At 43.5% G+C, this 14996-nt stretch overlaps 1 protein-coding gene and 1 pseudogene across 3 annotated transcripts in view; both read left to right on the top strand.

The window, feature by feature from the left end:
- Positions 1-14996, top strand: part of LOC144498711 (xylosyl- and glucuronyltransferase LARGE1) — a 436258-nt gene that overhangs the window by 179280 nt on the left and 241982 nt on the right. The gene's annotated exons all lie outside the window — the stretch shown is intronic.
- LOC144499025 (small ribosomal subunit protein uS5-like) overlaps positions 4571-14996 on the top strand; it is a 62137-nt pseudogene continuing 51711 nt past the window's right edge.

Raw genomic sequence — 14996 nt, 5'->3', positions numbered from 1 at the left:
GTGATAGCCTTTCACATGTTTCTGACTTGTGGAGACTGTAAGAATGGTCTGAGCAGCTTTCCCTTCATCTTCAATTGATTTTCATTGCTCCTTTTTTGCACTACAAAGACAACTCATTGTTATGTCCAAAGAAGTATTCAGATTTGTGGGTTAACCAACTGATTTTATTCCCGGACCTGCTCAGATCTTCCCATCAAAGAGTTTGAGGGAAATAATGGGAATGACAGGACTCTCAAACTTGCATGACATGTAGCACCTTTAATGTTCAAAGATGTAACACCTTCCACAACCACAAGATGCCCGGAAATGTTTTGCAGTTAATTAATTACTTTAGCAGAAGTGTGGTCACTGTTCAAATGTAGGAAAATGCGGTCGTCAATTTTGAGCAGTGGTACCACCCAAACAGTGAGATAAATGAGATGTTAATCTGTTAGACTGCTGCTGGATGAAAGGTAAATATTTGGCCAGGATACACGGAATACGTCCATGCCCTCCTTTAAATAATGCCATGGGATCTTTTACAACCATCAGACAGGCCAGTTGCAGCCTTTTTCTTAGCGATTCATCCAAAAGGCAGCACATTGGCAGTGCAGCATTCCTTCAATATTGCACGGGAATGTCGGCCTAGATTATGTGCTCAAGTATATAGCCCAACACTTGGAATGTCTCCAACCCGTGAACCTCCCCAACCCCCAAATTTCCCCTGACAGCCAAAGTTTCCAAACCTGTCCCAATCTCCAATCACCTCTTGATCCACTTAACCTGCTCTGATCCCCCAATCCTCTCTTTATTCTCTTAACTTGCCCCTCTCCCCAAATGTTCTCCAACACCCAGACCTCACTCCACCTCCCTCAACCTATAAATTTTCCCCAACTCTTAAAGATTACCTCAATCCCTAAATTTCCCCGGATTCCCAAACATCCCCGACACCTCCGTCCTCACTGGCATGGAGCAGCGCATAATTATCCTACTTTGGAATTTGCTTTGCCCATCGATGCTGAGTAAAAAGGGCGTGGTATCTACTTTGGACTCTCGGTGTTCCTATTGAACACTGATCTATCCTGGTTGTGGCACTGGTTGAGGGTGGAATATCAGCTTGAGTCTGTTTTACTCTTTTGTCCAGCAGAGTGATGAGCATCCATGAGGCACTCCCTCATCATTGCATAAGTGTGCTTAACTCACCGGGTTTAATTACTCCAGTGTTATTTGATGGATTAGAGCACAACGTGACCCCAACCCTATCAAAGGCTTGTTATCCGAATGTTTAACAGGAGACCAAGTGAATTAATCTTAGTGTATTCTATTTAATTCCCCCCTCTTAATCTCTGATAATTATTTCATAATCGTGGTGAAATTTCCCCGGCGACGCACATCCGATTTATCTCATTTGTGTACAGAATGTTTCTCAGAACGATTTGAACCACTATTGTGTCTCATCTGTTTTTTTGTTTGGCGCAATCATTAATAAATCGCAGCGCATGCAAGAGTGTTCTAATCCTTGCGAGACTTGTGGGGAGTACACAGCTGCAGGTAGTAATGAGCCTAAGATGACAAGAGGCCAGAGAAAGATGCAGATGCAAGTCCCAGATTTGCCCCCTCAAATGGATGATATTTCAGGGGCATTTAATTCAGCGTGAAAATATCTTTCTGGAAATGTAACCTCCGTGCTGAAAATGAATTTGAATTACTGTTGGTAGCAGTCACTTGCAAAGAGGCAGTTTGTTGAGAGTATGTCCCCCTATAAAGACACCACATCCATTACGGAGCATAATTAGCCGCTTACTGTTTGCCCTCGACTTGTTACTAGAGTGAGGAATTGAGGCACAAACATGAATCGTGGCCCTCAGCAAATGCGCAAACATTAAAAATGCATTATTGTTTGCGGATTTATCAAAGTGTTTGACTTTTGAACATCTGTGTCTCTGCATTGGCTGGCTGGAGAAGGGCTGTCCTGCAGCCTGCTACAACCTCACTGAACGAGAACACCATGCTCCACCCTCAATCTCAGTCACTTCTATTCAGCCGGTGATGTTTTTTGATGTTTTCTAATCTCCGTACGTGATTTAAAAAAAATTCAAAATCACTGTTGGTATTTTCTGCATGTTTTTTTTGGAAGCTACCTCAGTTAGTCCAGCGGCACGGTAGCACAGTGGTTAGCACTGCTGCTTCACAGCTCCAGGGTCCCGGGTTCGATTCCCGGCTCGGGTCACTGTCTGTGTGGAGTTTGCACATTCTCCTCGTGTCTGCGTGGGTTTACTCCGGGTGCTCCGGTTTCCTCCCACAGTCCAAAGATGTGCGGGTTAGGTTGATTGGCCAGGTTAAAAATTGCCCCTTAGAGTCCTGGGATGCGTAGGTTAGAGGGATTAGCGGGTAAATATGTGGGGGTAGGGCCTGGGTGGGATTGTGGTCGATGCAGACTCGATGGGCTGAATGGCCTCCTTCTGCACTGTAGGGTTTCTATGATTCTTTCTATGATTCTATGATTCTAGTCAAAGTCTCTCTTCCCGCACTCTCAGCCTTGTCACAACAGTAGCTTCCTCTTGTGTCGGTGGATTGTGGGTTCCAGTCCCACGCCGGAGACTTCAACACAAAATCTGATCTGCTGCTTCGCGGCACTACTGAGGGGATTCTGCACTGTCAGAGGTGCTGTCTTTCAGATGAGATGTAATCTAAAGTCCCGTCTGCCCCCTCAGGTGGATATTAAAAATCTTATTGCACTATTTAATAGATAGGGGGAGCCAGTTTAGCTCAGTTGGTTGGACAGTTGGCTCATGATGCCAACAGCATAGATTCAATTCCTGTACTGGCTGAGGTTATTCATGAAGGCCCCACCTTCTCAACCCTGCCCTTCACCTGAGGTGTGGTGACCCTCAGGTTAAATTATCACCAGTCAGACACCCCCAAAAGGGGAGTGACGCCTTTGGCCTGGGACGATGGAGACTTGTTATTTTAAAGATGAGTGGGAGAGTAATGTTTATCTGCATATTTATTAATAATAATCCCTCAACCAATATTTTTTAAAAATGATTTGGTCATGATCACTTTGCTGTTTGTGGGATCTTGCTGTGCACAAATTGGCTGTCGCATTTCCTACATTACAATGGTGACTGCACTTCAAACGTATTTCAGTGACTCTTAAGTGCTTTGGGGAGGCCTAAGGTCATGGAAGGTGCGATGTAAGTGCACGTTCTTCTCCTGGAAGACGAGTGGGTTATGTCCACTGACAGCTAGGCCAGCCTTTATCAACACTATTCCTACTAATTGGCATTGTTAGTACATTTTGTGCTGTGGGCAGCCATGAAATGGAGCTGAGTTTGTATGTGGTTGCTCAGCTAGAAATTTGCCATTTTCCTATCAGCCAGGATGACCATAGAATAGAATCACTACAGGGCAGAAGGAGACCATTTGGCCCATCGAGTCCATATTAACTCTGAAAGAGCACCTTACCCAGGCCCACCCCACCATCCTATCCCCATAACCCCATGCATTTAGCCTGGCCAATCCACCTAACCTACAAATCTTTGGACTGTGGGAGGAAACCGGGGCACCCAGAGGAAACCCACACAGACATGGGGAGAATGTGCAAACTCCACACAGACAGTCATCCAAGGCTGGAACTGAACCCAGGTCCCTCGTGCTAACCACCATGCTGCATCTGATCCCTTGCTCCATGAACAGCAAGCCAAGTGCAACAGCCGTACATTGTAAAAGCTGTCATATTCGACCTGTCAAACTTGGATAGATAGTGAGATGCAAGTTTTTGAAAACCAACCCTCCATCAGTTGGCTTGGTAGCGCTCAGTTATAGCCAGAAACTACCAACTGCGTCACAGCTGACACTATGAAGCTATTGTGACTGAGAAAATACAAGATGGGCCTAGGGTTGCCAACTGTGACTAAATATGTTCCTGGAGGTTTGATCACATCGCTTGCCCCCACACTCCAGCCATTAGTCAGCCAACACATCCATCCTTGTGACGTGCTGTCTTCCTACACCAATTGGAATCTGTACAGATTCATTACCCAGTCGGATGATACTTGACTGTCATCCAAACATCAATCTTTTCCTCCATGTTTGCTATTTGTTTATCTGGTAAAGAGAAATGTTCAAAGAAATAAAAATGATTCTATTTTAATGTCCCAATGATTTTCTCCAGGGTTGCACACAGCTGTGTTTTGGAGACTCCAGGTCAATCCTGGAGGGTTGACAACCCTAGATGGGCCCATTGTTTGCAGTGGTCGGTAAGGGGACCCCCTTCTCATTGGAATGGTTTACTGCATGTTTGGAATCAATTCATGATATTCTGGTGCTGTCATTAACAGAAATGGCTGTGGGATGAAAACAATTCTCAAGAAGACTAAATAGTTGATTGTTTTGTTAACTTCGGACCCTGTGGTCTGGTGGAACCTAACAGACAAAAGAAAATCTTCACAGGAGCCATGAGGAAATATTGTGATTAGTTTTACCATCTGCTGAGTAGTGGATTATTGTGCAAAGAGTTTTGTCCTTGGAAGAGCCTGATTCCCGGGCAACAAGAGTCTGAACCGGCCTTATTACCACCAAGGTCAAAATGGCAAAGGTCAAACTGCAGCTTGGCTTGACCAACTCTGAGAGAGCTTTGTGTCTGAAGACTGGAGGATACTTTTCAAGCACAGGTGAAATTCTTGGTTCTTTGTTTTCCATGGCCACTATCATGGGAGTTTTTGCTTACAATAGTACAGCCCGTTTCTCACATCTTTTCTGTTCATTGGCAAATTCTTCTTCCTATTCATGAAAACCATGATTGATTAGTGCTGCACATGCAAATGAGATAAGATTTATTAAGTCCTGCTCAAACCAAGAAAAGATGGAAAAATGAATATATAGAATATAGGCTGAGGAAAGACTATTTAGTCTGACTGGCCCAGTCCTCCCACACTCGTATGTTTAATTCATCTTGTTACCGAAATGGTGAATCATTTTACCTCCTGAGGAAAGATTTGTGTGCATTTCCTTTCTGCCCTAACACAAGTAACTCGAGATCCCTCTAGCCATGTGTTCACAGTGATATATTTTATGACAACACGACCAAGGTTAACAGCAAAAGTCTATTCAATAAATAGTTCTGCCTGCCATGCATTTCAGTGAATAGAGGAGCAGACTCAATGGCCTACTTCTCCTCCTATATCTTATGGTCTTATTTACTACCTGTTGGAATGAGATTCCACAATTTGAATTGTTCAGTTTCTGGACCAGGGTGTTAATTGGCATTGCATTAACAATTATCATGCTGTTAAGAATACTTATATTCTTAATTACCAGATATAACTTTCTGTGGCAAGTTTAACAGGCAATTAAAATGCAATCCAGAAAGTACTTGAAAATAACTGCAGGGCAAAAGGCAAGATGATTATAGTGCAAAGCAAATGGCAGAACTGCATAAATTGACAAGGCCATTTTGGCAATTCTCAACTAATGGCATATTTCTTCATTGCCTTAAGTTGCTAGCTGATTTGTACGTCAATAGTGGCGAGCATTGTGCACTTGCCATTATTTTCCAGTGAGCTCCAGTCCATTAATCTGAGGCCCTCCCTGCCTGTTCCAGGTTTTAAGCGGGTGTAACACATTCCGGGCACCATTTGCCCGAAACATCCACTATTTAAGCCAATGTTCATTTCTCCCATAACACCAGCAGAGTTGCTTAATTAGGCATTTGTCCATTACTCTCTATGGGATCTTGCAGTGTTTAAATGATGCCCATATTTATTCAATGGTCACTGCAAGGTGGCTCGATGCAGATGAAGTGTTCTGGGATGTGATAACGTGTAATATAAATGGGAGTCTTTTACTTATGGCTGGTGGTCGCATTTTTTTTTAACTTTTCCAATCAAATCAAATCCAATTCAAAGTCTCAACAAGTTGAGACATTCCTGATCCAAGCTGACAAGACAGAGTCTGCATCCCCTGTGGCCATACCAGGTTCAGTAAGAAGTTTAACAACACCAGGTTAAAGTCCAACAGGTTTACTGTGTTTACCCCAGTCCAACGCCGGCATCTCCACATCATGCATACCAGGTTCTGCAGCCTCCATCTCGGGCTTGATCTACATGAGACAAGCTGATTGGAGCAGGCGCAAGCCCACCTCCTCCAAGGCTGATCTCATTTGCATCTCAGCCAAAAAAGGCCGAGATGCCGGTTTTTAAAAATTGATTCATTTTTAAATGAAGCTTATAATATAACCTAATGACCCCAACCAAGCACAGCACGGACGGGCAACCCATACCGTCCATACTACACTTGATCTTAGCCAAAAGGTTTTTAGCTGGTGGTCGCATTGGTGTAGATCCACAATTACAAAGTTATCTTAGAATTATGGCATCGTACAGCACAGAGAGAGCCATCATACCTGTGGCTTCCTTTTAAAGTAGCTATTCAGTTACTCCTATTCTTTTCCCATAGCGCTGCTGCTCAACTTCCAGTTGTAGTTGTAAAGGAGGAGCTTGACTGGAACACCTTGAGAGGCAGTACCTTTAACCTTTGTGGTGAATATTTCTGTGAACAAGATCAATATATGCTAACTAGCAGCATGGACAGGATAGTTCCAGACGAATGAAAGTGCCTTCCTGAAAAGGAGCTTTGAGAGTAGATTGAAAATAATAAATTCATGCAATTAAACTATATATTGTAGAAGTGCAACCAGTTGTGGATGAGAATATAATGGAAAATGGATCCGTTTTATGTTTGCCTTTAAGATAATTATTTTTTAATATTGTCTCCAGGGTATGGGGATTTTTTGGAGTCCCTGAGGAAACTGAAGCAAAAGCTAAAGGGGCAGACAGTGGTGTAGTGGCAATGTCACTAGACTAGTAATCCAAAAGCCCAGACTAATGCTCTGGGGACACGGGTTCGAATCTCAGCTGGTGAAATTTGAATTCAATTAACAGATCTGGAATATAAAGCTAGTCTCAGTAATGGTGACCATGAAACTATCAATTGTCGTAAAAACTTACCTGGTTCACTGATGTCCTTTAGGGAAGGAAATCTGCCATCCTTACCCAGTCTGGCCTACGTGTGACTAGACCCACAGCAACCTGAGTCTATCCCTCTGCCATGGCGTGGCAAGCCATTCAGTACAAGGGCAATTAGGAATGGGCAACAAATGCTGGGTCTTGCTAGTGGTGATGCCCACATCTTGTGAAAGAATTAAAAAGGACAGTTTGCATTTATATAATGCCTTTAATGTGGTAAAATGTTCCAAGATGCTTTAATCTTGCAAAATTTGACAGTCGTGTACATTAGGGCGGGTGACCAAAAACTTGCTCAAAGAGTCTCGAGGAGAGAGAGGGGAAATTGCAGAGTTTAAGATGAGGGCAGAGCATTAGGGGGTCATATTGGGGAAGGTGCAAGCTCTGCAAGGATTGGAGTTAGGGTCAGAATAAAGAGAGGTGGGGGTGGCGAGCAGCAAAAAATATCAAATGTTTTCAGTTCTCAGTATAAAATGGCAAGCGATGAAGGACATTGTGGAACTATCTGCCCCTGTATAGAGTCAACCCTAGTTGTTGAGAATGTGCTCGAGAGGGTGGAACATGTGAAGTGGTATATAGCTGGGGGTGTTGAGTTGTCATGAATGGACTTCAAAGACGAAAGAAAGAATTGCATTTCTATAGCAACCCCTCGGACCTCAGGAGATCCCAAAGCACTGTCCAGCCAATTAAAATACTTTTGGAGTGTAGTCACTGTTGTTGTGTGCACAGCAATCTCCCACAAACAGCAGTGTGACAATGGCCAGATAATCTGTTTTAATGATGCTAGGTGAGGGATCAGTTTTGCTCAGGCCACAGGGGAGAACTTCCCTGCTCTCCTCTGAAACAGTGATATGGTGTAGACTTGTGCAAAATGCTTTAATATTTTCAATACAAATAAGAATGTTCCAGGAAAATCCTGAATTGCACAGTTTTATTCAAAAGGAATATTACAAACATCAATTTTATGCAGCAGTTTAATGACTACTTAGTGCAGTCTCTGCTGGTTTGGACTGTTTGTGAATGGTAGCATCAAATAGCTCCGCACAAAGAATAGTTTGTTGTGAGCTCCAAACTGAGAGAGCTTACCTTGAGTCTTTAATTAGAACAGTGAGTTTTCTGATATTCAGGATGCTATGATGACCACGATAGATCACCCCGTGGGCTTCATGGAGTATGAGTTGTCTTATTGAGCAAGCGGAGGCTCACCCAATGGGAAGCAGCCAGCGGGAGTATTTAGAAGTTTATTTATTAGTCACAAGTGGGCTTACATTAACACTGCAAGGAAGTTACTGTGAAAATCCCCAAGTCACCACACTCTGGCGCCTGTTCGGGTGCACTGAGGGAGAATTTAGCATGGCCAATGCATCTAACCAGCACATCTTTTGGACTGTGGGAAGAAACCAGAGCACCCGGAGGAAACCCACGCAGACACGGGGAGAACGTGCAGACTCCACACAAACAGTGACCCAAGCCGGTAATCGAACCCGGGTCCCTGGCGCTGTGAGGCAGCAATGTTAACCACTGCCTTACCCAGACTGGAGCTGTAAGTCCCGAGATGAAGACTATCTAACCATAAGCCACGGAAGCAGCCTTTCCCTTTGCACAATTAGGGGTGTTGGCTGAATTACTACACAGGGAGACGAGGGAAAATTGATCGCTTGAAAGAGCCCCATGTATAAGCAGCACGTTAAGCATGGAGTTGTTCAGTGGACGGAGTGCTGATGACCTTGCTGAGCAAGACCAATGACAAGTATTCTGCAATGTATTGGCACAAGATTTTCACATTTGAAATGTTGAATTCAGACTGGTGTATTGAGTCTCAGGAAGGATGATGTTGGGTTTGGAAGGGATGCAAGCAGAATTGTAGTTGGATTTTGAGAGTTAAAGTTTCAGGATCAGGATGTAAAACCTGACTTGTATTCCCTCGATTTTAAAAGATTGAGGTATTTAAAAATGAGACTTGCATTTATATAGTGCTTTTCACAACCACTGGGTGTTTCAGAGAGCTTTACAGCCAATGACATATGTTTGAAGTGTAGTCACTGTTGTTATGTAGGAAACACAGCAGCTAATTAGCACTCCGCAAACTCCCAAAATGTGATAGTGACCAGGTAAACCATTTTTTTTGTGATTTGAGTAAATAGAACAGCGGAGAGAACTCCTCTGCTCTTCTTCAAAATAGTGCCATGCGATCTTTTACATCCACCTGTATGGGCAGTGGGGGAGTTGGTTTAAAGTCTCATCCAGAAGCCAGCACCTCTGACAGTGCAGTAATCCCTCAGTCCTGCACTGAAGCATTAGTCTTGATTTGTGTCCTCAAGCCCTGGATTGGGACTGGAACCTGGAATCTTGCAATTCAGAGGTGAGCATGCTACCAGCTGAGCTACTGCTGACACTCAAAGCTGGAGTATTTTCATTAGGAGCAGAATTGGGATCTTATTTATTCTTTTGCAGGATGGGCATCACAGGCAAGGCCAACATATGTTGTCCATCCCTAATTGTCCTTGAACTGAGTGGCTTGCTAGCGTATTTCACAAGCCAGTTGAGTCAACTAGAGTCACACATGGGCCAGTCCAGGTAAGGATGGCAGATTTACTTTCCTACATGGAAACACATGATCTAGAAGGGATTTTACAGCAATCAACAATAGGTTCATGGGCCTAAATCTTCCAGGGTTCGTTGCGGGCGACTGTAATTATGACGGGCAAGCCGAAGGTCTATTGACCTCGGGTGGGATTTTCCAGCCCTACAGCAGGAAAGTCCTGCCCATGCTGTTACTGGGACAGGCTTTAATTCCAGATTTTCTTTTTAGTAATGGAATTTAAATTCCATCCGGTGCCGTGATGGGATTTGAACCTATATACCCCAGAGCTCTGACGAAGGGTCATCCAGACTTGAAACATTGGCTCTACTCTCTCTCCACAGATGCTGTCAGACCAGCTGAGATTTTCCAGCATTAATCTGGGCCTCTGCATTACTAGCCCAGTGACATTATCACATCGTCACTGTAGTGGTTAGCAAGTTTAACAGAGTTTTCAAAATAATGAAAGGTGCAAAGCGTATGAAAGATGGTTTCTACTGGCTTTTGAATTTGTAAAATGAGAGTACAAACTCCGATTACCACTCGAGGATAGCAAGAAGAAATCCCCCCCCACCCCAAATTATGGAATGCTTGGCCACAAAATGAATAAGATAAATATTTGAAAACTATAAAAGGATAGGGAGAGAGGATTAGAAGATTACTGTTATTAATCATACGGAAATCTGTTCCATAAGAGGCTGTAGATGGTGGGGTCAATTGGAGCTTTCAGAGATTGAGGAAGATTGTTTTATTAGGCAGTAGTCAGATAGTGGAACTAGCAGTAAATGATAGCCCAACTGAATGTTTGAGGGGCTGAGTGACCAATACCTGTTCCTATATTTCAAACTTCCAATAATCTGGATTAATGCTTGTTACGTGTTGGGTGGTTGACAATAATGAGAGGCAACAACATTGACATTTCCAGCTGCCCTTTCAGTGCAGCCAGACAGGGGCCAGTGCAGCTGGGAGCTGATCAAAAGAACACACGCCAAAAAAACCCTCTGAATTAGAACATGTTATCCTGCAGATTAAACTGCTTGGAAAAGAAACGACAACAATAATTCCAGAGGAGTGGTCTGGATTGAAATCAAACTTTAATGTCTGCTGACTATATTTATAAATCATTCATCCTGTACATTATCCCTGCTGAGGCCTCTAACTTTCTTTGAAGCTGCAGACACTTTAAACTAAAAAAACATTGTCTCCAAACTGGGTGCAAATTATTATTAATGAGGTTAATTTGCACCTCTTGCAACCGTTATACTTGACTATTTCTTACAGATGTATAATAATTCCAACCTCTTGCTCTGCCTCCAATTGGCTCAGCCCTAAGCTCTGGAATTCCCTCCCTAAACCCCTTTGGCACTCTACCTCCTCTTCCTCCTTCTCCAAACTGCTCCTTAACAGCTACCTATTTAGTGAAGCTGTAGGTCTAAGACTTGTTTTAATACCTCCTTAAGTGACTTGATGCCAAGTTTTATTTGACAATGCTCCTGGGTGATGTGTAACTTTAAAGATGCTACATAAATGCTGCTCTTTGTTGTTATGCTGTGTGATCCCCTCTCTCTCTCCCCAAGAACATATCTGTGTACCCAAACAGGCACTGGAATGTGGCGATAAGGGGATTTTCACAGTAACTTCATTGCTGTGTTAATGTAAGCCTACTTGTGACACTAATAAATAAACATATCCCTTCAACACTACCTCCAAATTCTCAATTGACCTCTCCATCAAACCAAGCCAAGGTCATTATTTGTAACTTAGTGTACAAGAGCAAGGAGGTTATACTGAACTTATACAAGACAATATTTGGACCTTATCTGGAATATTGTGTACAGTTCTGGGTGCCACCTTATAAGAAGGATGTGAACACATTTGAGAGAGTGCAGAGTAGGTTTACATGAATGGTTCCAGGGATGAGAAACTTTAGTTATGAAGCTGGATTGGAGAGGTTGGGACTGTTCTCCTTGGAGGGAAGAAGGCTAAGAGGAAATTTCGTATAGAAATGTTCAAAACCATGATGGGACTGGACAGAGTAGATAGGGGTAAACTGTTCCCACCCATAAAAGGATCAAAAGTGAGAGGGAACAGATTTAAGGTGATTTTCAAAAGAAGCAAATGTGATATGAGAAAAAACTTTTTCACACAAGTGTTTGGGGTCTGGAATGCACTGCCTGGAAGTGTGGTAGAAGCATTCAAGAGGGCATTAGATGATTATTTGATGAGAAACAATGTGCAAGGGTACAGGGACAAGGCAGGGGAATGGCACTCAGCCATGATGCTCGTTTTGAGAGCCTGTGCAGACACGATGGGCCAAATGGCCTCCTTCAACACTAACAACTCTCTGATTCTGTGAACTTGACCTTTCCATTGAACCAACTATGCATGTCGAAATACAGAGCAATGAAACTTTGTGTTAAAGTGACAGAGGCTCCCATTCTATCTGACACAGTACAGTGTTTCTCTCCTTAAAAAAGCTGCCGTCCTTTGAACAAGACCATGATAGGTTGCTGGTATGTAATGAGGTATATTGGAGAGCCGCTGTACAAATTAATTTAATCGTGTTCACTGGAAAAGTACAGTGACACCACGGTTCCTTGACATGACATGATTATAATGGGAGGGCATTGGTTGCATTGAATGAAGAACTAACTAAAACATTCAAAGACAAATGGACAGATTCCTCAAGTCAGCTGTGGTTTGACTTTAGCTCATGACTAATGATGTACCCACACACAAACCGGAAAATGCTGGAAAATCTCAGCAGGTCTGACAGCATCTGTAGAGAGAGAACAGAGCCAACGTTTCGAGACTGGGTGACCTCCACAGCTGCTGTCAGACCTACTGAGATTTTCCAGCGTTTTCTGTTTTTGTTTCAGATTCCAGCATCTGCAATGTTTTGCTTTTATTATAATGATATACCCATATAGGACTTTATAAATTTACCCTTAATGTTCAATAAGTGCTTTGATCAATATTCAGATTGAGCAACCAGTTTGAAGCAGTGTGCCAGTCTCCAATATGAAAACTCCACGCACGTTAAAATCAAATTACTGCAGATGCTGGAATCTGAAACAAAAACAGAAAAGTGAGTCACCCAGTCTCGAAACGTTGGCTCTGTTCTCTCTCCACAGGTGCTGTCAGGCCTGCTGAGATTTTCCAGCATTTTCTATTCTTGTTGCTGCTAATGTATGTGGTTGCCTGAACTCATTCAGTCACAGGAAATAGAATTTCCCTTCCTCATCCAATGCCGAACTGTTGCAAACCAGAACAATGTAAGCTGACCCAGTGGAGCATGTTGTAATTTTCGTCCCAGTCTCAAAACTTCTCTGGGGCGCACTGTTGCAGCATTCTGCAGTGTAAAGGAGTGCTGAATAAAGCGTGGGTATTTTCACTTGTCCAAGTCGCCCCATTTCCACTGCACTAACACCAGAAGGGATTTTGACTCAATTTAGATAGAATTTAATGTCCTTCCCGTAACGAGTTTGGTGGAGGCAGGGGTGTATTTAATCATGTGCAAGGGTGGCAGGTGAGAACTCTGCCGCCTTCCTGCTCCTGCCCCGATTAAATCTGCGGCCAGATGGCCTTTGGATGGTCTTCTTCCCCATCATCAGTTGAGGCCCTTGAGTGGCCAATTAATTCATACTTAAGGGCCTCATCCTACCCGCTGTTGTGTTTACCTAGTGGCAGGTGAGGGACTCACCATGCAGGAAGCCAAAAAGATGAACCCTGTCAGGATTGCATGCTAGTTTCCAGAGAATTCTTCATTCAAATGCACTCGGTGTCAGCCAACAGGAAGGGGTGGCCCACCTCAGTCCTTGATCCCAGAGAAGGCCTGTCGCTGCTCAGTTAAGCTGATTGTTGACACAAATTCAGCAAGACTTGCTGAAAAGAAGCAACACAGGGCTCCCACCGGCTCTCTAGTTGGTGGAAATGTGGTAATATGCCTTTAAGGGCTATCAGAATGAGCTCACTAGAAGGGAAATGTCATGTAATCCAGCCTTAGCTTCACTTTTGCTTTCAGCAGAGCGCGCACACACAGCTCTGATGTCTTCATACTTTATACCTATATACAACTGCTCTCACATGCCTCATCTTAATAAATGAACAAACGTGTTTCTAAATCCCTTATGAGTGATTACTGCCTTGTGCCTTGTACGTAAATAAACCTAAGGTATTATATCGTAATAGTAATATGACAGACAAGTCCTAGGTTACCTCCATTAAATGCTGCCCTTTGTTTGTCTGCTCCTCCATTTTGTATGAATGTTTTTTTTGAAGATTAACCGGTTGGGTTCATCAATCAGAGACACGTGCAGTTAGGTTCAGGCCGACACTTAGAGTAATCTGTCTGCACCGTGCATCACTTCATCCGATAACAGAGAGCCTGTCACACCAGATGGATGCTGGATAGGTCTTAGTATTCCTGCATGATTATCGCACAATTTGACAGGAATATATACATTTCAAATTGAACCGCCTCCGGCTCTTCAAACAGTTTTCACTGTAAATCACATTTTCTTGGGAAGGTTTGGACGGAAAAGATTTTTAAAAAATTTGCAAATTGTAAACTTTAGAAGAAGCAGGAGGCCACTTAGCCACTCCCATCCACTATTCAGTTAGATCATGGCTGATCTGGTTCTCTACTCCATTTACCTCATCCATTTATCAACATACTGAAGGTTACCATTGACCAGAAACTGAATTGGACTAGCCATATAAATAGTGTGGCTACAAGAGGTCAGAGACTACGAACCCTGCAGCGAGTAACATCCTAACTCCACAAAGTCTGTCCACCATCTTCAAGGCACAAATCAGGAGTATGATTAAATACTCTCCACTTGCCTGAATGAGTGCAGCTCCAACAACGCTCAAGAAACTCCGCACCGTCCAGAACAAAGCAGCTTGTTTGATTGCTACCCCTTCCACAAACATTCACTTCCTCCACTATTGATGAACAGTGACAGCAGTCCATCTACAGGATATACTGTTTGGAAGGCAGCACCTTCCAAACCCATGACCACTACCATCTAGAAGGACAAAGGGCAGCAGATGCCTCAGAACACCATCACCTGGAGGTTCCCCTCCAAGTCACTCACCACCCTGACTTGGAAATATATCACTGTTCCTTCATTGTCGCTGGGACAAAATCCCGGAACACTCACCCTAGCAGCACTATGGGTGTACCTACACCTCAGGACTGCAGTGGTTCAAGAAGGCAGCTCAGCACCACCCTCCAGGGCAACTAGGGATGGGCAATAAATGCCAGCCTAACCAGTGATACCCACGTCCCTTAAATGCATTTTTAAAAACAACCGTGTTTGCTTCATATCTCTTGAATCCCTCACCTGACAACAATCTGCCAAACCTTGAAAGCTCCAGTTGCTCTCCCAGCATCAGTAGCCTTTCAG

The sequence above is a fragment of the Mustelus asterias genome, chromosome 9, assembly GCF_964213995.1.
Source record: "Mustelus asterias chromosome 9, sMusAst1.hap1.1, whole genome shotgun sequence".
NCBI lineage: Eukaryota > Metazoa > Chordata > Chondrichthyes > Carcharhiniformes > Triakidae > Mustelus > Mustelus asterias.
Note: the sequence above shows the minus strand (reverse complement) of the source record. Positions and strands in the feature narration are given on the sequence as shown.